At 40.8% G+C, this 22,338-nt stretch overlaps 1 protein-coding gene across 1 annotated transcript in view; it reads left to right on the forward strand.

The window, feature by feature from the left end:
- Positions 1-22,338, forward strand: part of LOC137217886 (protein WWC3-like) — a 173,190-nt gene that overhangs the window by 784 nt on the left and 150,068 nt on the right.

Genomic DNA, 22,338 nt, shown 5'->3' on the forward strand with positions numbered 1-22,338 from the left:
AGCTGGGCGCCTGGAATTTCCTCTCCAGGGGCTGACGGATGGCCCTCTCTTCCTTTTTCCTCCGCGGTCTCGCCTATCCCTGTCGGGCCTCCGCGGCCCACCACCCCCAGGCTGTGGCCCTACAGGCGCCCCACGACCTCGCGGTGGCCAGATGAGCTATCATCTTGGAGCACAAACGTGCGCCCCAGCCTCGTGGTGTGGGTTCCTTGTCTGGCGGGCTGAGCCTAGTTTCCATTCGAAGACTGTGCCAGATGGGACACTTCAGGGATTCCCGATTCTTTGGAGTAACCTTAAAAGTTAAAAGTTGAGTTAAAAATCTGATTGAAAAATCCTGTGTACTGCGGCGAGAATGGATTGTGATTAGACCCATATGCTTTTTGAACAAAGGGAAAAAAAGAGTTAAATTTTAGGTTACCGTTTTGTGCAAGATACGAAAAGACCACTAAGTCTTATTATTCATATAAATAAATCTTATGGAGTAAAAACGAATACCTTTAAAACTACTACCATATTAAATTTAAGTTCATCTAATGATGCTTTCTCTTAATTTTTGCTCAATTGTCTGCTGCTTTCAATGTTCAGCCGCTTTTAGAGAGATGGATTTTTTTGTGGAGTTGGAATTCTGTTCAAACTGAGCCTTTCCAGTGATTATCTGATATCTTGTTCTGTCTGGAGCAACTTCTCTCCACCCTGGGCCTGAATGCCAGAAAGGAAATACTGCAAGCTTCCCAGTGATTTTCAGAAGAAAATCTGAAAACGCCCAGTGTGGTGACAGGCTCCTGATTCCTCCTACCTGCACTGGAAAGGCAGTGCTTCTGGCACAGGCATTTCAAAATACGCTCTTTTATTTTATAAAAAAGGAGACAATCTGCTGAATTATTGTTTAAGGATTTCTCTGGGTTCTGATAGGGAAAAACCAAGCAAAAGGATCGATTCCCTAACATTCACTCTCAGTGTTGCAACCTTCTGGACTCAGAAATTTATATGAATCCTAGCAGAAATTTAAAGGTTAGTAAGATTGTTAGTTATGTTGAAAATGTAACTATGAGATGAGATAATATAATTTTAACCAAAAGCTAGAGCCACAGCTGTCTGATCAAGACTTGGATGGTTCTGGAGTTACTAAAACTGCTTGGAATATGGTGTCTTTTTATGCTGTAAGTCTGTTAAAAATCCAAACAACTGGAAAATGAGCCAATTAAACGTACTGTTTTTGCTTAGAAGAGGCCACGGGTGATTTTATGAGGGTAATATAAAAATTTGTCTTGGAGTGGGGATTCATAATGAAACTACGAATGTGTAAGTTTCTGTTTTAATGATAAATCAAGCAACATAAGTGAGCAGACTATAGAAATCAGGTTGTATAATCTTCATTTCCATGTCATTCAGATACATTTCCTAGCTTCCTTTTTATGAAGATTAGTTTGTGTAATTGAATAGCATTTTACACTTCTTTTTCAACATCACTTAGCTACAGGTTCAAAAAAAGTACCACTTAAATGCTAGAAGTACCAATCCAGTGAACAAAAGTGAATATGTTGCTACTTTTTTTTTTTGCAAAGTAACAACACATGAGTCTTCTATGAGATAATTTTTTTACCTTTTTTTTTTTTTTTGCAGTATGCGGGCCTCTCACTGTTGTGGCCTCTCCCATTGCGGAACACAGGCTCCAGACTCTCAGGCCCAGCGGCCATGGCTCACGGGCCCAGCCGCTCCGCGGCACGTGGGATCCTCCCGGACCGGGGCACAAACCCGCGTCCCCTGCATCGGCAGGCAGACTTTCACCCACTGCGCCACCAGGGAAGCCTCGAGATAATTTTTTTAAAACATCTTTATTGGAGTATAATTGCTTCACAACGTGTGTTACTTTCTGCTTTATATCAAAGCGAATCAGCTATACAAATACATATATCCCCATATCTCCTCCCTGTTGCGTCTCCCTCCCACCTTCCCCATCTCACCCCTCTAGGTGGTCAGGAAGCACCGAACTGATCTCCCTGTGCTATGCAGCTGCTTCCCGCTAGTTATTTCACATTGGGTGGAGTATATATGTCAATGTTACTCTCTCACTTCGTCCCAGCTTACCCTTCCCCCTCCCTGTGTTCTCAAGTCCATTCTCCACATCTGGGTCTTTATTCCTGTCCTGCCCCTAAGTTCTTCACAACCTTTTTTTTTTTTAATTCCATATATATGTGTTAGCGTACAGTATTTGTTTTTCTCTTTCTGACTTCACTCTGTATGACAGATTCTAGGTCCATCCACCTCACTACAGTAACTCAGTTTCATTTCTTTTTATGGCTGAGTAATATTCCATGTATGTATGTGCCACATCTTTTTTTTTTTTTTTTTTTTTTTTGCTGTATGCGGGCCTCTCACTGTTGTGGCCACTCCCGCGGAGCACAGGCTCCGGACGCGCAGGCTCAGCGGCCATGGCTCACGGGCCCAGCCGCTCCGCGGCATGTGGGATCTTCCCGGACCGGGGCACGAATCCGTGTCCCCTGCATCGGCAGGCGGACTCTCAACCATTGCACCACCAGGGAAGACCATCTTTTTTTTTTTTAAACATCTTTATTGGAGTATAATTGCTTTACAATGATGTGTTAGTTTCTGCTTTGTAACAAAGTGAAGCAGTTATACATATACATATGTTCCCATATCTCTTCCCTCTTGCGTCCCCCTCCCTCCCATCCTCCCTATCCCACCCCTCTAGGTGGTCACAAAGCACCGAGCTGATCTCCCTGTGCTATGCGGCTGCTACCCACTAGCTATCTATTTTATGTTTGGTAGTGTATATATGTCCGTGACGCTCACTTTGTCACAGCTTACCCTTCCCCCTCCCCATATCCTCAAGTCCATTCTCTAGTAGGTCTGTGTCTTTATTCCCATCTTACCCCTAGGTTCTTCATGATCTTTTTTTTTTCTTAGATTCCATATATATATATATATATATGTGTTAGCATACGGTATTCATTTTTCTCTTTCTGTCTTACTTCACTCTGTATGACAGACTCTAGGTCCATCCACCTCACTACAAATAACCAAATTCGTTTCTTTTTATGGCTGAGTAATATTCCATTGTATATTTGTGCCACATCTTCTTTATCCATTCATCTGTTGATGGACACTTAGGTTGCTTCCATGTCCTGGCTATTGTAAGTAGAGCTGCAGTGAACATTTTGGTACATGCTCTCTTTGAATTATGGTTTTCTCAGGGTATATGCCCAGTAGTGGGATTGCTGGGTCGTATGGTAGTTCTATTTTTAGTTTTTTAATGAACCTCCATACTGGTCTCCATAGTGGCTATACCAATTTACATTCCCACCAACAGTGTAGGAGGGTTTTCTTTTCTCCACACCCTCTCCAGCGTTTATTGTTTGTAGACCTTTTGATGATGCCCCTTCTGACCAGTGTGAGGTGATACCTCATTGTAGTTTTGATTTGCATTTCTCTAATGATTAGTGACGTTGAGCATCCTTTAATGTGTTTCTTGGAAGTCTGTATATCTTCTTTGGAGAAATGTCTGTGTAGGTCTTCTGTCCGTGTTTGGATTGGGTTGTTTGTTTTTTTGATACTGAGCTGCATGAGCTGCTTGTAAATTTTGGAGATTAATCCTTTTTCAGTTGCTTCATTTGCAAATATTTTCTCCCATTCTAAGGGCTGTCTTTTGCTCTTGTTTATGGTTTCCTTTGCTGTGCAAAAGCTTTGAAGTTTCATTAAGTCCCATTTGTTTATTTTTGTTTTTATTTCCATTTCTCTAGGAGGTGGGTCAAAAAGGATCTTGCTGTGATTTATGTCATAGACTGTTACGTTTTTTTTCCTCTAAGAGTTTGATAGTATCTGGCCTTACATTTAGGTCTCTAATCCATTTTGAGTTAATTTTTGTGTATGGTATTAAGAAGTGTTCTAATTACTTCTTTTACATGTAGCTGTCCAGTTTTCCCAGCACCACTTATTGAAGAGGCTATCTTTTCTCCATTGTATATTCTTGCCTCCTTTATCAAAAACAAGGTGACCATATGTAGTGGGTTTATCTCTGCACTTTCTATCCTGTTCCATTGATCTATATATCTGTTTTTTTTTTTTTTTTATTGTGGTACACGGACCTCTCTCTGTTGTGGAGCACAGGCTCCGGATGCGCAGGCTCAGTGGCCATGGCTCACGGGCACAGCTGCTTCACGGCATGCGGGATCTTCCCTGACCAGGGCACGAACCCGTATCTCCTGCATCGGCAGGCGGACTCTCTACCACTGCGCCACCAGGGAAGCCCCTATATTTCTGTTTTTGTGCCAGTACCATACTGTCTTTTTTTTTTTTTTACATCTTTAGAGTATAATTGCTTTACAATGGTGTGTTAGTTTCTGCTTTATAAAAAGTGACTCAGTTATACATATACATATGTTCCCATATCTCCTCCCTTTTGCATCTCCCTCCCTCCCAATCCCAGCCCTCCAGGCAGTCACAAAGCACCGAGCTGATCTCCCTGTGCTATGTGGCTGCTTCCCACTAGCTATCTACCTTACGTTTGGTAGTGTGTATATGTCCATGCCTCTCTCTCGCGTGGTCACAGCTTACCCTTCCCCCTCCCCATATCCTCAAGTCCGTTCTCTAGTAGGTCTGTGTCTTTATTCCTGTCTTATCCCTAGGTTCTTCATGACATTTTTTTTCTTAAATGCCATATATATGTGTTAGCATATGGTATTTGTCTTTCTCTTTCTGACTTACTTCACTCTGTATGACAGACTCTAGGTCCATCAACCTCATTACAAATAGCTCAATTTCGTTTTTTTTAATGGCTGAGTAATATTCCATTGTATATACGTGCCACATCTTCTTTATCCATTCATCCGATGATAGACACTTAGGTTGTTTCCATCTCTGGGCTATTGTAAATAGAGGTGTAATGAACATTTTGGTACATGACTCTTTTTGAGTTATGGTATTCTTAGGGGTGTCTGCCCAGTAGTGGGATTCCTGGGTCATATGGTAGTTCTATTTGTAGTTTTTTTAAGGAACCTTCATACTGTTCTCTATAGTGGCTGTACCAATTCACATTCCGACCAGCAGTGCAAGAGTGTTCCCTTTTCTCCACACCCTCTCCAGCATTTATTGTTTCTAGATTTTTTGATGATGGCTTTTCTGACTGCTGTGAGATGGTATCTCATTGTAGTTTGACTTGCATTTCTCTAATGACTAATGATGTTGAGCATTCTTTCATGTGTTTGTTGGCAGTCTGTATATCTTCTTTGGAGAAATGTCTATTTAGGTCTTCTGTCCATTTTTGGATTGGGTTGTTTGGTTTTTTTGTTATTGAGCTGCATGAGCTGCTTATAAATTTTGGAGATTAATCCTTTGTCAGTTGCTTCATTTGAAAATATTTTCTCCCATTCTGAGGGTTGTCTTTTGGTCTTCTTTCTGGTTTCCTTTGCTGTGCAAAAGCTTTGAAGTTTCATTAGGTCCCATTTGTTTATTTTTGTTTTTATTTCCATTTCTCTAGGAGGTGGGTCAAAAAGGAACTTGCTGTGATTTGTCATAGAGTGTTCTGCCTATGTTTTCCTCTAAGAGTTTGATAGTTTCTGGCCTTACATTTCGGTGTTTAATCCATTTTGAGCTTATTTTTGTGTATGGTGTTAGGGAGTGATCTAATCTCATACTTTAACATGTACCTGCCCAGTTTTCCCAGCACCACTTATTGAAGAGGCTGTCCTTTCTCCACTGTATATTCCTGCCTCCTTTGTCAAAGATAATGTGACCATATGTGCATGGGTTTATCTCTGAGCTTTCTATCGTGTTCCATTTATCTATCTTTCTGTTTTTGTGCCGGTACCATACTGTCTTGATTACTGTAGCTTTGTAGTATAGCCTGAAGTCAGGGAGCCTAATTCCTCCAGCTCCATTTTTCGTTCTCAAGATTGCTTTGGCTATCCAGGGTCTTTTGTGTTTCCATACAAATTGTGAAATATTTGTTCTAGTTCTGTGAAAAATGCCAGTGGTAGTTTGATAGGGATTGCATTGAATCTGTAGATTGCTTTGGGTAGTAGAGTAATTTTCACAATGTTGATTCTTCCATACAGGAACATGTTATATCTCTCCATCTATTTGTATCATCTATAATTTCTTTCATCAGTGTCTTATAATTTTCTGTATACAGGTCTTCTTTCTCCTTAGGTAGGTTTATTCCTAGATATTTTATTCTTTTTGTTGCAATGGTAAATGGGAGTGTTTTCTTGATTTCACTTTCAGATTTTTCATCATTAGTGTATAGGAATGCCAGAGATTTCTGTGTATTAATTTTGTATCCTACTACTTTACCAAATTCATTGATTAGCTCTAGTAGTTTCCTGGTAGCATATTTAGGATTCTCTATGTATAGTATCATGTCATCTGCAAGCAGTGACAGCTTTACTTCTTCTTTTCTGATTTGGATTCCTTTTATTTCCTTTTCTTGTCTGATTGCTGTGGCTAAAACTTCCAAAACTATGTTAAATAAGAGTGGTGAGACTGGGCAACCTTGTCTTGTTCCTGATCTTAGTGGAAACGGTTTCAGTTTTTCACCATTGAGGACGATGTTGGCTGTGGGTTTGTCATAAATGGCCTTTATTATGTTGAGGAAAGTTCCCTCTATGCCTACTTTCTGCAGGGTTTTTATAATAATTGGGTGTTGAATTTTGTCAAAAGCTTTCTCTGAATCTATTGAGATGACCATATGGTTTTTCTCCTTCAAGTTGTTAATATGGTGTATCATGTTGATTGATTTGCATATATTGAAGAATCCTTGCATTCCTAGAATAAACCCCACTTGATCATGGTGTATGATCCGTTTAATGTGCTGTTGGATTCTGCTTGCTAATATTTTGTTAAGGATTTTTGCTTCTATGTTCATCAGTGAGATTGGCCTGTAGTTTTCTTTCTTTGTGACATCCTTGTCTGGTTTTGGTATCAGGGTGATGGTGGCCTCGTAGAATGAATTTGGGTGTGTTCCTCCCTCTGCTATATTTTGGAAGAGTTTGAGAAGGAGAGGTTTAGCTGTTCTCTAAATGCTTGATAGAATTCGCCTGTGAAGCCATCTGGTCCTGGGCTTTGTTTGTTGGAAGATTTTTAATCACAGTTTCAATTTCAGTGCTTGTGATTGGTCTGTTCATATTTTCTATTTCTTCCAGATTCAGTCTTGGCAGGTTGTGCATTTCTAAGAATTTGTACATATCTTCCAGGTTGTGTATTTTATTGGCATAGAGTTGCTTGTAGTAATCTCTCATGATCTTTTGTATTTCTGCAGTGTCAGTTGTTACTTCTCCTTTTTCATTTCTAATTCTATTGATTTGAGTCTTCTCCCTTTTTTTCTTGATGAGTCTGGCTAATGGTTTATCAATTTTGTTTATCTTCTCAAAGAACAAGCTTTTAGTTTTATTGATCTTTGCTATTGTTTCCTTCATTCTTTTTCATTTATTTCTGATTTGATTTTTATGATTTCTTGCCTTCTGCTAACTTTGGGGGTATTTTGTTCTTCTTTCTCTAATTGCTTTAGGTGCAAGGTTAGGTTGTTTATTCAGGATGTTTCCTGTTTCTTAAGGTAGGATTGTATTGCTATAAACTCCCCACTTAGAACTGCTTTTGCTGCATCCCATAGATTTTGGGTCGTCGTGTCTCCATTGTCCTTTGTTTCTAGGTATTTTTTGATTTCCTCTTTGATTTCTTCCGTGATCACTTCGTTATTAAGTAGTATATTGTTTAGCCTCCATGTGTTTGTATTTTTTACAGATCTTTTCCTATTATTGATACCTAGTCTCATAGCATTGTGGTCAGAAAAGATACTTGATATAATTTTGATTTTCTTAAATTTACCAAGGCTTAATTTGTGACCCAAGATATGATCTATCCTGGAAAATGTTCCACGAGCACTTGAGAAAAATGTGTATTCTGTTGTTTTTAGATGGAATTTCCTATAAATATCAATTAAGTCCATCTTGTTTAATGTATCATTTAAAGCTTGTGTTTCCTTATTTATTTTCATTTTGGATGATCTGTCCATTGGTGAAAGTGGGGTGTTAAAGTCCCCTACTATGAATGTGTTACTGTCGATTTCCCCTTTTATGGCTGTTAGTATTTGCCTTTTGTATTGAGGTGCTCCTATGTTTGGTGCATAAATATTTACAATTGTTATGTCTTCTTCTTGGATCGATCCCTTGATCATTATGTAGTGTCCTTCTTTGTCTCTTCTATTAATCTTTATTTTAAAGTCTATTTTGTCTGATATGAGAATTGCTACTCCAGCTTTCTTTTGGTTTCCATTTGCATGAAATATCTTTTTCCATCCCCTTACTTTCAGTCTGTATGTGTCTCTAGGTCTGAAGTGGGTCTGTTGTAGACAGGAAATATATGGGTCTTGTTTGTGTATCCATTCATCCAGTTTGTGTCTTTTGGTGGGAGCATTTAGTCCATTTACATTTAAGGTAATTATCGATATGTATGTTCCTATTCCCATTTTCTTAATTGTTTTGGGTTCGTTATTGTAGGTATTTTTCTTCTCTTGTGTTTCTTGCCTAGAGAAGTTCCTTTAGCATTTGTTGTAAAGCTGGTTTGGTGGTGCTGAACTCTCTCAGGTTTTGCTTGTCTGTAAAGTTTTTAATTGCTCCATCAAATGTGAATGAGATCCTTGCTGGGTAGAGTAATCTTGGTTGTAGGTTTTTCTCCTTCATCACTTTAAATATGTCCTGCCACTCCCTTCTGTCTTGCAGAGTTTCTGCTGAAAGATGAGCTCTTAACCTTATGGGGATTCCCTTGTGTGTTATTTGTTGTTTTTCCCTTGGTGCTTTTAATATATTTTCTTTGTATTTAATTTTTGACAGTTTGATTAATATGTGTCTTGGCGTATTTCTCCTTGGATTTATCCTGTATGGGACTCTCTGTGCTTCCTGGACTTGATTAACTATTTCCTTTCCCATATTAGGGAAGTTTTCAACTCTAATCTCTTCAAATATTTTCTCGGTCCCTTTCTTTTTCTCTTCTTCTTCTGGAACCCCTATAATTCGTATGTTGGTGTGTTTAATGTTGTCCCAGAGGTCTCTGAGACTGTCCTCAGTTCTTTTCATTCTTTTTTCTTTATTCTGCTGTGCAGTAGTTATTTCCACTAGTTTATCTTCCAGGTCACTTATCCATTCTTCTGTCTCAGTTATTCTGCTATTGATCCCTTCTAGAGTATTTTTAATTTCATTTATTTTGTTGTTCATCATTGCCTGTTTCATCTTTAGTTCTTCTAGGTCCTTGTTAAATGTTTCTTGCATTTTGTCTATTCTATTTCCAAGATTTTGGATCATCTTTACTATCATTATTCTGAATTCTTTTTCAGGTAGACTGCCTATTTCCTCTTCATTTGTTAGGTCTGGTGGATTTTTATCTTGCTCCTTCATCTGTTGTGTGCTTTTCTGTCTTCTCATTTTGCTTATCTTACTGTGTTTGGGGTCTCCTTTTTGCAGGCTGCAAGTTCTTAGTTCCTGTTGTTTTTGGTGTCTGTCCTCAGTGGTTAAGGTTGGTTCAGTGTGTTGCATAGGCTTCCTGGTGGAGGGGACTAGTGCCTATGTTCTGGTGGATGAGGCTGGATCTTTTCTTTCTCGTGGGCAGGTCCATGTCTGGTGTTGTGTTTTGGGGTGTCTGTGGCCTTATTATGATTTTAGGCAGCCTCTCTGCTAATGGGTGGGGTTGTGTTCCTGTCTTGCTAGTTGTTTGGCATAGGATGTCCAGCTGTAGCTTGCTGGTCGTTGAGTGAAGCTGGGTGCTGGTGTGAGATGGAGATGTCTGGGAGATTTTCGCCATTTGATATTATATGGGGCTGGGAGGTCTCTTGTTGACCAGTGTCCTGAAGTTGGCTCTCCCACCTCAGAGGCACAGCAGTGACTCCTGGCCGTAGGACCAAGAGCCCTTCATCCACATGGCTCAGAATAAAAGGGAGAAAAAGTAGAAAGATAGAATTAGTAGAAGAAAGAAAGAAAGAAAGAAAGGAGTAAAGAAAGAAAGAAGGAAGGAAGGAAGGATGGAAAGAAAGTAAAAAAGAAAGAAGAGGGAGGGAGGGAAGGAGGGAGGGAGGAAGGAAGGAAGGAGGGAAGGAAGGAAAAAAGAAAGAGAGAAGATAAAGTAAAGTAAAATAAAGTAAGATAAAATATAATAAAGTTATGAAAATAAAAAAATAATTATTAAGAGAAAATACAAGGAAAAAAACTTAAAAATAAAAAGGACAGATAGAACTCTAGGACAAATGGTTGAAGCAAAGCTATACAGACAAAATCTGACACAGAAGCATACACATACACACTCACAAAAAGAGGAAAAAGGGAAAAAAATCTTAAATCTTGCTGTCAAAGTCCACCTCCTCAATTTGGGATGATTCGTTGTCTAAAGGAGGGAAGGAAGGAAGGAAAGAAAGAATATAAAGTAAAATAAAATAAAGTTATTAAAATAAAAAGTAATTATTAAGAAAAAAATTAAAACAAAAACAAAAACGGACAGATAGAGCCCTAGGACAAATGGTGGAAGCAAAGCTATACAGACAAAATCTCACACAGAAGCATACACATACACACTCACAAAAAGAGGAAAAGGGGAAAAATCGTAAATCTTGCTCTCAAAGGCCACCTCCTCAATTTGGGATGATTCGTTGTCTATTCATGTATTCCACAGATGCAGGTATATCAAGTTTATTGTGGAGCTTTAATCCGCTGCTCCTGAGGCTGCTGGGAGAGATTTCCCTTTCTCTTCTTTGTTCGCACAGCCCCCAGGGGCTCAGCTTTGGTTTGGCCCCGCCTCGATGCGTAGATCGCCGGAGGGCGTCTGTTCTTCGCTCAGACAGGACGGGGTTATAGGAGCTGCTGATTCAGGGGCTCTGGCTCCCTGAGGCCCGCGGGAGGGAGGGGCATAGAGTGCGGGGCTGGCCTTCGGCGGCAGAGGCTGGCATTACGTTGCCCAGACTGAGGCGCGCTGCGCGTTCTCCCGGGGGAGTTGTCCCTGGATCCCGGGACCCTGGCAGTGACGGGCTGCACAGGCTCCCCGGAATGGGTGTGTGGATAGTGACCTGGGCTCGCACACAGGCTTCTTGGTGGCGGCAGCAGCAGCCTTAGCGTCTCCTGCCCGTCTCTGAGGTCCTCGCTTTTAGCCGCGGATCGCGCCCGTTTCTGGATCTCCTTTAAGCAGCGCTCTTAATCCCCTCTCCTCGCGCACCAGGAAACAAAGAGGGAAGAAAAAGTCTCTTGCCTCTTCGGCAGCTCCAGACCTTTTCCCGGACTCCCTCCTGGCTAGACGTGGCGCACTAACCCCCTGCAGGCTGTGTTCATGCCGCCAACCACAGTCCTCTCCCGGCGCTCTGACCGAAGCCCGAGCCTCAGCTCCAAACCCCGCCTGACCCGGCAGGTGAGCAGACAAGCCTCTCGGGCTGGTGAGTGCCGGTCGGCACCGATCCTCTGTGCGGGAACCTCCCTGCTTTGCTCTCTGCACCGCTGTTGCTGTGCTCTACTCCGCGGCTCCGAAGCTCCCCCCTCCGCCACCCGCAGTCTCCGCCCGCAAAGGGGCTTTCTAGTCTGTGGAAACCTTTCTTCTTCACAGCTCCCTCCCACTGGTGCAGGGCCCGTCCCTATTCTTTTGTCTCTGTTTATTCTTTTTCTCTTTTGCCGTACCCAGGTACGTGGGGACTTTCTTGCCTTTTGGGAGGTCTGAGGTCTTCTGCCAGCGTTCACTAGGTGTTCTGTAGGAGTTGTTCCACGTGTAGATATATTTCTGGTGTATCTGTGGGGAGGAAGGTGATCCATGCGTCTTACTCCGGTGATTTTTAAATGAACTAAGGCCGTGCGCAGAACTACAAAAATGGCAGCTGTTGTTAGTTGCATACAGAACACAAACATTGCACAGGACTCTAATTGGCAAGTTGGTCGTTAAGAGGAGAGAGATGAGAAAGTCTACTGGTCTGGTTGTCCAAGTAATGCACAAGTGTAAAATGTTAACAGTTACTGTCTTATGAGCTCAAATATAACCACTTGTGTGGGAATAAGTGTCAGTATTCAGACTTTCTTGTAGATGTATAAAGATCAGTTACAAACCTAAGAAATTATTCAAAAAGTTTATGTGTTTGGGAGGATGGTTTGGGGAACTGTTAAGATAGGGGCAGGGATAGGAGAGGCAAACAAAATGATACCATACAGCATTTGAAGACAGATTTTTTTTTAACATCTTATTGGAGTATAATTGCTTTAAAATGGTGTGTTAGTTTCTGCTTTATAACAAAGTGAATCAGTTATACATATACATATGTCCCCATATCTCTTCCCTCTTGTGTCTTCCTCCCTCCCACCCTCCCTATCCCACCCCTCTAGGTGGTCACAAAGCACCGAGCTGGTCTCCCTGTGCTATGCAGCTTATTCCCACTAGCTATCTGTTTTACGTTTGGTAGTGTATATAGGTCCATGCCACTCTCTCACGTTGTCACAGCTTACCCTTCCCCCTTCCCATATCCTCAAGTCCGTTCTCTTGTAGGTCTGTGTCTTTATTCCCGTCTTACCCCTAGGTTCTTCATGACATTTTTTCCCCCTAGATTCCATATATATGTGTTAGCATACGGTATTTTTCTTTCTCTTTCTGAGTTACTTCACTCTGTATGACAGACTCTAGGTCCAACCACCTCATTACAAATAGCTCAATTTCGTTTCTATTTATGGCTGAGTAATATTCCATTGTATATATGTGCCACATCTTCTTTATCCATTCATCTGATGATGGACACTTAGGTTTTATCCATCTCTGGGCTATTGTAAATAGTGCTGCAATGAACTATTGGTACATGACTCTTTTTGAATTATGGTTTTCTCAGGGTATATGCCCAGTAGTGGGATTGCTGGGTCATATGGTCGTTCTATTTGTACTTTTTTAAGGAACCTCCATACTGTTCTCCATAGTGGCTGTACCAATTCACATTCCCACCAGCAGTGCAAGAGTGTTCCTTTTTCTCCACACCCTCTCCAGCATTTATTGTTTCTAGATTTTTTGATGATGACCATTCTGACTGGTGAGATGATATCTCATTGTAGTTTTGATTTGCATTTCTGTAATGATTAATGATGTTGAGCATTCTTTCATGTGTTTCTTGGAAGTCTGTATATCTTCTTTGGAGAAATATCTATTTAGGTCTCTGCCCATTTTTGAATTCGGTTGTTTGTTTTTTTGTTATTGAGCTGCATGAGCTGCTTATAAATTATGGAGATTAATCCTTTGTCAGTTGCTTCATTTGAAAATATTTTCTCCCATTCTGAGGGTTGTCTTTTGGTCTTCTTTCTGGTTTCCTTTGCTGTGCAAAAGCTTTGAAGTTTCATTAGGTCCCATTTGTTTATTTTTGTTTTTATTTCCATTTCTCTAGGAGGTGGGTCAGAAAGGACCTTGCTGTGATTTATGTCATAGAGTGTTCTGCCTATGTTTTCCTCTAAGATGTTGATAGTTTCTTGCCTTACAGTTAGGTCTTTAATCCATTTTGAGCTTATTTTTGTGTATGGTGTTAGGGAGTGATCTAATCTCATACTTTTACATGTACCTATCCAGTTTTCCCAGCGGTACTTACTGAAGAGGCTGTCCTTTCTCCACTGTACATTCCTGCCTCCTTTATCAAAATAAGGTGACCATATGTGCATGGGTTTATCTCTGGGCTTTCTATCGTGTTCCATTGATCTATCTTTCTGTTTTTGTGCCAGTACCATACTGTCTTGATTAATGTAGCTTTGGGGTATACTATCAAGTCAGGGAGCCTGATTCCTCCAGCTCCATTTTTCATTCTCAAGATTCCTTTGGCTATCGGGGTCTTTTGTGTTTCCATACAAATTGTGAAATATTTGTTCTAGTTCTGTGAAAAATGCCAGTGGTAGTTTGATAGGGATTGCATTGAATCTGTAGGTTGCTTTGGGTAGTAGAGTCGTTTTCACTGTGTTGATTTTCCAATCCAAGAACATGGTATATCTCTCCATCTATTTGTATCATCTTTAATTTCTTTCATCAGTGTCTTATAATTTTCTGCATACAGATGTTTTGTCTCCTTAGGTAGCTTTATTCCTAGATATTTTATTCCTTTTGTTGCAATGGTAAATGGGAGTGTTTTCTTGATATCACTTTCAGATTTTTCATCATTAGTATATAGGAATGCCAGATAGTTCTGTGCATTAACTTTGTATTCTGCTACTTTACCAAATTCATTGATTAGCTCTAGTAGTTTTCTGGTAGCATCTTTAGAATTCTCTATGTATAGTATCATGTCATCTTCAAACAGTGAAATCTTTACTTTTTCTTTTCCGATTTGGATTCCTTTTATTGCCTTTTCTTGTCTGATTGCTGTGGCTAAAACTTCCAAAACTATGTTGAATAAGAGTGGTGAGACTGGGCAACCTTGTCTTGTTCCTGATCTTAGTGGAAATGCTTTCAGTTTTTTTACCGTTGAGGATGATATTGCCTGTCGGTTTGTCATATATGGCCTTTATTATGTTGAGGAAAGTTCCCTCTATGCCTACTTTCTGCAGGGTTTTTATAATACATGGGTGTTGAATTTTGTCGAAAGCTTTCTCTGCATCTATGAGATGATAATATGGTTTTTCTCCTTCAATTTGTTAATATGGTGTATCACATTGATTGATTTGTGTATATTGAAGAATCCTTGTTTCCTGGAGTAAACGCCACTTGATCATGGTGTATGATCCTTTTAATGTGCTGTTGGATACTCTTTGCTAGTATTTTTTTGAGGATTTTTGCATCTATGTTCATCAGTGATATTGGCCTGTAGTTTTCTTTCTTTGTGACATCCTTGTCTGGTTTTTGTATCAGGGTCATGTTGGCCTCATAGAATGAGTTTGGGAGTGTTCCTCCCTCTGCTATATTTTGGAAGAGTTTGAGAAGGATAGGTGTTAGCTCTTCTCTAAATGTTTAATAGAATTCGCCTGTGAAGCCATCTGGATGTGCAGGCTCAGCGGTCATGGCCACAGGCCTAGCCGGTCCGCGGCATGTGCGATCCTCCCAGACCGGGGCACGAACCCGTGTCCCCTGCATCAGCAGGCAGACTCTCAACCACTGCGCCACCAGAGAAGCCCCTGTTGGAAGATTTTTAATCACAGTTTCAATTTCAGTGCTTGTGATTGGTCTGTTCATATTTTCTATTTCTTCCTGATTCAGTCTTGGCAGGTTGTGCATTTCTAAGAATTTGTCCATTTCTTCCAGGTTGTCCATTTTATTGGCATGGAGTTGCTTGTAGTAATCTCTCATGATCTTTTGTATTTCTGCAATGTCAGTTGTTACTTCTCCTTTTTCATTTCTAATTCTATTGATTTGAGTCTTTTTCTTTTTCTCGATGAGTCTGACTAATGGTTTATCAATTTTGTTTATCTTGTTAAAGAACCACCTTTTTTTTTTTTTTTTTTGCGGTACGCGGGCCTCTCATTTCCGTGGCCTCCCCCATTGTGGAGCACAGGCTCCGGACGCGCAGGCCCAGCGGCCATGGCTCACAGGCCCAGCCGCTCCGCAGCACGCGGGATCCTCCAGGACCGGAGCACGAATCCGCGCCCCCTGCATAGGCAGGCGGACTCCCAACCACTGCGCCACCAGGGAAGCCCCCCACCTTTTTTACATCTTTATTGGACTATAATTGCTTTGCAATGGTGTGTTAGTTTCTGCTTTATAAAAAGTGAATCAGTTATACATATACATATGTTCCCATATCTCTTCCCTCTTGCATCTCCTTCCTTCTCACCCTCCCTATCCCATCCCTCTAGGTGGTCACAAAGCACCTAGCTGATCACCCTGTGCTATGTGGCTGCTTCCCACTAGCTATCTATTTTATGTTTGGTAGTGTATATATGTCCATGCCACTCTCTCACTTTTTTATAAAACCAGCTTTTAGTTTTATAGATCTTTGCTATTGTTTCCTTCTTTTTTTTTTCATTTATTTCTGATCTGATGTTTATGATTTCTTTCCTTCTGCTAACTTTGGCATTTTTTTTGTTCTTTCTCCAGTTGCTTTAGGTGCAAAGTTACGTTGTTTATTTGAGATGTTTCCTGTTTCTTAAGATAGGATTGTATTGGTATAAACTTCCCTCTTAGAACTGCTTTTCCTGTATCCCATAGGTTTTGGGTCATCGTGTCTCCATTGTCATTTGTTTCTAGGTATATTTTGATTTCCTCTTTGATTTCTTCAGTGATCACTTGGTTATTAAGTAGTGTATTTTTAGCCTCTATGTGTTTCTATTTTTTACAGATCTTTTCCTGTAATTGATATCTAATCTCATAGCATTGTGGTCAGAAAAGATACTTGATACAGTGTCAGTTTTCTTAAATTTACCAAGGCTTGATTTGTGACCCACGATGTGATCGATCCTGGAGAATGTTCTATGAGCACTTGAGAAAAATATGTATTCTGTTGTTTTTGGATGGAATGTCCCATAAATATCAATTAAGTCCATCTTGTTTAATGTATCATTTAAAGCTTGTGTTTCCTTATTTATTTTCATTTTGGATGATCTGTACATTGGTGAAAGTGGGGTGTTAAAGTCCCCTACTATGAATGTGTTACTGTCGATTTCCCCTTTTATGGCTGTTAGTATTTGCCTTTTGTATTGAGGTGCTCCTATGTTTGGTGCATAAATATTTACAATTGTTGTATCTTCTTCTTGGATCGATCCCTTGCTCATTATGTAGTGTCCTTCTTGGTGTCTTGTAATAGTCTTTATTTTAAAGTCTATTTTGTCTGATGTGAGAATTGCTACTCCAGCTTTCTTTCGATTTCCATTTGCATGGAATATCTTTTTTCATCCCCTGAGTTTCAGTCTGTATGTGTCCGTAGGTCTGAAGTGGGTCTCTTGTAGACAGCATACATATGGGTCTTGATTTTGTATCCATTCAGCCAATCTGTGTCTTTTAGTGGGAGCATTTAATCCATTTACATTTAAGGTAATTATCGATATGTATGTTCCTATTCCCACTTTCTAAATTGTTTTTGGTTTGTTATTGTAGGTCTTTTCCTTCTCTTGTGTCCTTACCTAGAGAAGTTCCTTTAGCATTTGTTGTAAAGCTGGTCTGGTGGTGCTGAACTCTCTTAGCTTTTTCTTGCCTGTAAAGGTTTTAATTTCTCCATTAAATCTGAATGAGATCCATGCTGGGTAGAGCAGTCTTGGTTGTAGTTTTTTCTCCTTCATCACTTTAAATATGTCCTGCCAGTCCCTTTTGGCTTGCAGAGTTTTTGCTGAAAGATCAGCTGTTAACCTTATGGGGATTCCCTTGTGTGTTATTTGTTGTTTTTCCCTTGGTGCTTTTAATATGTTTTCTTTGCATTTAATTTTTGACAGTTTGATTAATATGTGTCTTGGCGTATTTCTCCTTGGATTTATCCTGTATGGGACTCTCTGTGCTTCCTGGACTTGATTAACTATTTCCTTTCCCATATTAGGAAGTTTTCAACTCTAATCTCTTCAAATATTTTCTCAGTCCCTTTCTGTTTCTCTTCATCTTCGGAACACCTGTAATTTGAATGTTGGTGTGTTTAATGTTGTCCCAGAGGTCTCTGAGACTGTTCTCATTTCTTTTCATTGTTTTTTCTTTACTTTGCTCTCCAGAACTTATTTCCACTATTTTATCTTCCAGGTCACTTATCCGTTCTTCTGCGTCAGTTATTCTGCTATTGATCCCTTCTAGAGTATTTTTAATTTCAATTTTTGTGTTGTTCATCGTTGCTTGTTTCATCTTTAGTTCTTCTAGGTCCTTGTTAAATGTTTCTTGCATTTTGTCTATTCTATTTCCAAGATTTTGGATCATCTTTACTATCATTATTCTGAATTCTTTTTCAGGTAGACTGCCTATTTCCTCTTCATTTGTTAGGTCTGGTGGGTTTTTATCTTGCTCCTTCACCTGCTGTTTGTTTTTCTGTCTTCTCATTTTGCTTATCTTACTGTGTTTGGGGTCTCCTTTTCACAGTCTGCAGATTTGTAGTTCTAGTTGTTTTTGATGTCTGTCCCCAGTGGTAAGGTTTGTTCAGTGGGCTGTGTTGGCTTCCTCGTGGAGGGGACTAGTGCCTGTGTTCTGGTGGATGAGGCTGGATCTTGTCTTTCTGGTGGGCAGGTCCACGTCTGGTGCTGTGTTTTGGCACGTCTGTGGCCTTATTATGATTTTAGGCAGCCTCTCTGCTAATGGGTGGGGTTGTGTTCCTGTCTTGCTAGTTGTTTGGCATAGAGTGTCCAAGCACTGTAGCTTGCTGGTCGTTGAGTGAAGGTGGGTCTTGGCGTTGAGATGGAGATCTCTGGGAGATTTTCGCTGTTGATATTACGTCGGGCCGGGAGGTCTGTTGTTGAGCAGTGTCGTGAAGTTGGCTCTCCCAGCTCAGAGGCACATCACTGACACATGGCTGCAGCATCACGAGCCTTTCATCCACATGGCTCAGAATAAAAGGGAGAAAAAATAGAAAGAAAGAAGATAAAATAAAATAGTTATTAAAATTAAAAAATAATTACTAAGAGAAAATTGTAAAAAGTAATAAATAAAAAAGGACAGAACTGTAGGACAATTGGTAAAAGCAAAGCTATTACAGACAAAATCGCACACAGAAGCATACACATACACACTCACAAAAAGAGAAAAAGGGAAAAAATATATATCTTTGCTGCCAAAGTCCACCTCCTCAATTTGGGATGATTTGTTGTCTATTCAGGTATTCCACAGATGCAGGTGCATCAAGTTGATTTTGGAGATTTAATCCTCTGCTCCTGAGGCTGCTGGGAGAAATATCCCTTTCTCTTCTTTGTTAGCACAGCTCCCGGGGTTCATCTTTGGATTTGGAACCGCCTCTGCGTTTAGGGCGCCTGAGGGCGTCTGTTTTTCGCCCAGACAGGACGGGGTTAAAGAAGCAGCTGATTCAGAGGCTCTGGCTCACTCAGGCTGGGGGGAGGGAGGGGTGCGGCTGTGGCGTGAGCCTGTGGCCGAAGAGGCCGGTGTGACTCTGCAACAGCCTGAGGTGCGCTGTTCGTTCTCCTGGGGAAGTTGTCCCTGTATCACGGAACCCTGGTAGTGGCGGGCTGCACAGGCTCCCGGGAGGGGAGGCGTGGAGAGTGACCTGTGATCACACACAGACTTCTTGGTGGCGGCAGAAGCAGCCTTAGCGTCTCATGCCCGTCTCTGTGGTCCGCGCTGATAGCCGCGGCTCGCGCAGTCTCTGGAGCTCCTTTAAGCGTTGCTGTTAATCTCCTCGCGCACCAGGAAACAAAGAGAAGAAAAAGTCTCTTGCCTTTCGGCAGGTCTAGACTTTTCCCCGGACTCCCTCCTGGCCAGCCGTGGTGCAATAACTCCCTGCAGGCTGTGTTCATGCTGCCAACCCCAGTCCTCTCACTGCGCTCGGACTGAAGCCTGAGCCTCAGCTCCCAGCCCCGCCCATCCCGGCGGGTGAGCAGACAAGCCTCTCGGGCTGGTGAGTGCTGGTCGGCACCGGTCCTCTGTGCGGGAATCTCTCTGCTTTGCCCTCGGCACCCCTGTTGCTGCGCTCTCCTCCGCGGCTTCGAAGCTTCCCCGCTCCGCCACCCGCAGTCTCCGCCCGCGAAGGGACTCCTAGTGTGTGGAAACATCTCCTCCTTCACAGCTCCCTTCCAGAGGTGCAGGTCCCGTCCCTATTCTTTTGTCTCTGTGTTCTCTTTTTTCTTTTGCCCTACCCAGGTACGTAGGGAGTTTCTTGCCTTTTGGGAGGCCTGAGGTCTTCTGCCAGCGTTCAGTAGGTGTTCTGTAGGAGTTGTTCCACGTGTAGTTGTATTTCTGGTGTATCTGTGGGGAGGAAGGTGATCTCGGCATCTTACTCTTACGCCATCTTCGATTATCCATAAACTTGTTTTTAAGTATTTATTTCTTCTAGGTGCTATTTTCAAGTGGAATTTTCTTCTTCTTCTTCTTTTTTTTTTTTTTTGCTGTGGAAGTATTTTAAGTTGTATTTCTTTTCAAAATGTAAATCCTTTTTTTTCTCTTTCTATAGGAATGTAAATTCATTTTAACACTGCAGGAATCACCCATGAGTGAGTCTTCATTACTGTTTCAATATCTGTTTCCTGTTAAGGGAAGGGGATGTCTATGGAGAAAGAAAGTTTTCCCAGGGTGACCTAGCTGGGACTGGGACTAATTTCTTTTCTTCTCTGATCCCGGCAGGGGAACTCTGCAAGTCCCTCTGGTTCACTCATGGTCACCTGACCAGGACTGAGGTATACCTCCCAATTACAGAGATATTGGGTAGGCTTGCTTTTTAAAAAAATTTTTTTGCAGAAATTATATTTCACTGTAGGTGATTACCAGGTACTGGGTATAATTCCCTGTGCTGTACGTTATATTCTTGTTTCTTATCTATTTTAATAGTAGTTTAATAGCAGCTTGTATCCATTGATCCCATACCCCTAATTTGTCTCTTCCCCCTACTCTGTCACCTTTGGTAACCACCAGTTTGTTTTCTGTATCTGAGTCTGTTTCTGTTTTGCTGATACAGCCATTGTATTATTATTACTATTATAATTATTTCTGAATTCCACATGTAAGTGATATCAGATAGTATTTGTCTTTTTCTGTCTGACTTATTTCCCTAAGCATGATATTCTCTAGGTCCGTACATATTGTTGCAAATCGCAGGATTTCAGTCTTTTTCTATAACTGACTGATATCCCATTGTGTATACATATATCTATATATACACATATATATATCTATATATACACATATATAGATATATACAAATATCACATTTTCTTAATCCAGTTGTCCGTTGATGGACACGTAGGTTGCTTCCGTATCTTGGCTATTGTAAATAAAGCAACTGTGAACATTGGGTACAAGCATTTTTTCAAATTAGTGCTTTCATTCTTGTTCTGGATATATACAGGAGTGGAATTACTGGGTCATATATGGTAGCTCTATTTTTAATTTATATAACAAGTCTCCATACTGGTCTCCACAGTGTATGCACCAGTTTCCTTTCCCACCGACAGCATACAAGAGTTCCATTTCTCCACATTCTCACCAACATTTTGTTGTTTGTAGACTTTCTGATCATGGCCATTCTGACAGGTGTGAGAGGATACCTCACTGTAGTTTTGATTTGCATTTCCTTCATAATTAGTGATGTTGAGCATCTTTTCAAGTGCCTGTTAGCCATCTGTGTGTCTTCTTTGGAAAGATGTCTATTCAAGTCTTCTGCCCATGTTTTGTTTGGGTTGTTTGTTTGCTTTTTTTTTTTTTTTTTTTGTGGTACGTGGGCCTCTCACTGTGTGGCCTCTCCCGTTGTGGAACACAGGCTCCGGACGCGCAGGCTCAGTAGCCAAGGCTCATGGGCCCAGCCGCTCCGTGGCATATGGGGTCCTCCCGGACCGGGGCACGAACCTGCATTCCCTGCATCGGCAGGCGGACTCTCAACCACTACGCCACCAGGGAAGCCCTGTTTGTTTGCTTTTTGATATTGAGTTGTATGAACTGTTTGTATTTTTGGACATTAACCCCTTGTTGGTCACATAATTTGTAAATATCTTCTCCCATTCCATAGGTTGTCTTTTTGTTTTGTGGATGGTTTCCTTTGATGTACAAAAGCTTTTAGGCTTAATTGAGTCCCATTTGTTTATTTTTGCTTTTATTTCTTTTGCCTTAGGAGAGTGATCCAAAGAAATATTGCTACAATTTATGTCAGAGTGTTTCACCTCTATTCTCTTCCAGAAGTTTTATGATTTCTGGGCTTTCATGTAGGTCTTTAGAGTATTTTGAGTTTGTTTTTGTGTACAGTGTGAGGAAATGTTCTAATCTCATTGATTTACATGCAGCTGTCCAGCTTTCCCAGCACCACTTGCTGAAGATAGTGATCATCCCAGCACCACTCCATTGTTATTCTTGCCTCCTTTTTCATAGGTTAGTTGACTATAGGTGTGTGGGTTTATTTCTCGTCTCTCTATTCTCTTTCATTGATCTATGTGAGTGTTTTTGTGCTAATGTCGTGTCGTTTTGGTTATCGTAGCTTTTGTAATGTAGTCTGAAATCAGGGAGTGTGGTACCTCCAGCTTCGTTCCTTTTTCTCAAGAATGTTTTGGCAACTTGGGGTCTTTTGTGGTTCCATATAAATTTTAGGATTATTTGTTTTAGCTTTCTGACAAATGTCCTGGGTATTTTGATAGTGATCACATTAAATCTGTAGATTGCTTTGGGTAGTATGACCTTTTTTATAACATTAATTCTTCTAATATAAGAATATGGGATATCTTTTCATTTCTTTGAATCTTGTTCAGTAACATTCATCAGTGTTTTATAGTTTTCAAAATATAGGTCTTTCACTTCCTTGGTTAA

Source organism: Pseudorca crassidens, chromosome Y (genome assembly GCF_039906515.1).
Source record: "Pseudorca crassidens isolate mPseCra1 chromosome Y, mPseCra1.hap1, whole genome shotgun sequence".
In the NCBI taxonomy this organism is placed as follows: Eukaryota; Metazoa; Chordata; class Mammalia; order Artiodactyla; family Delphinidae; genus Pseudorca; species Pseudorca crassidens.